Here is a 479-nt window from a genome sequence, read left to right as displayed (position 1 = left end):
AGCATTAAAACTACTGTTAGTGCTTTCAGTGTATGCAAGCATATGAAAATTAAGAACAGCCCAAGCCCCCCTCCCCACGCCAGCTGCTTCCAGTACAGGCGCCTCATCTAAGGCTGCTTTCTTTCTGCCGCTTCCCCCAAGGCAGCGCAAACACCGCGAGGCAGCGCGGAGCGCCAGCTAAGCAACCTGTCCCGGCTACTGCCGCGGCAGGCAGGCAGGCAGACAGGAAAGGCAGGCAGGAAGGAAGGAAGGAGGCTCCCCGGCTGCCTGCGCGACCGCCCCCGCTCGGGCCGCCTCTCCCAGGGCTGCTCCGGGCTCCAGAGCCGGCAGCGCAGGGGCAGGCACAGGCCTCCCGCAGGGGAGCGGCGGCGGCGCCCGCTCGGCTCGGCCCGGTCCGCAGCGCGAGGCGAGGCGAGGCGAGGCGAGGCAGGGCCAGGCGCCGCGGCAGCCCGCTCTCGGCCCCACCGGGCCGAGCGGCA

The sequence above is a fragment of the Apteryx rowi genome, unplaced genomic scaffold, assembly GCF_003343035.1.
Source record: "Apteryx rowi isolate R43461 unplaced genomic scaffold, aptRow1 scaffold_1, whole genome shotgun sequence".
NCBI classification, from domain to species: domain Eukaryota; kingdom Metazoa; phylum Chordata; class Aves; order Apterygiformes; family Apterygidae; genus Apteryx; species Apteryx rowi.
The sequence above is the reverse complement of the archived record's forward strand: the minus strand, read 5'-3'. Positions refer to the sequence as shown.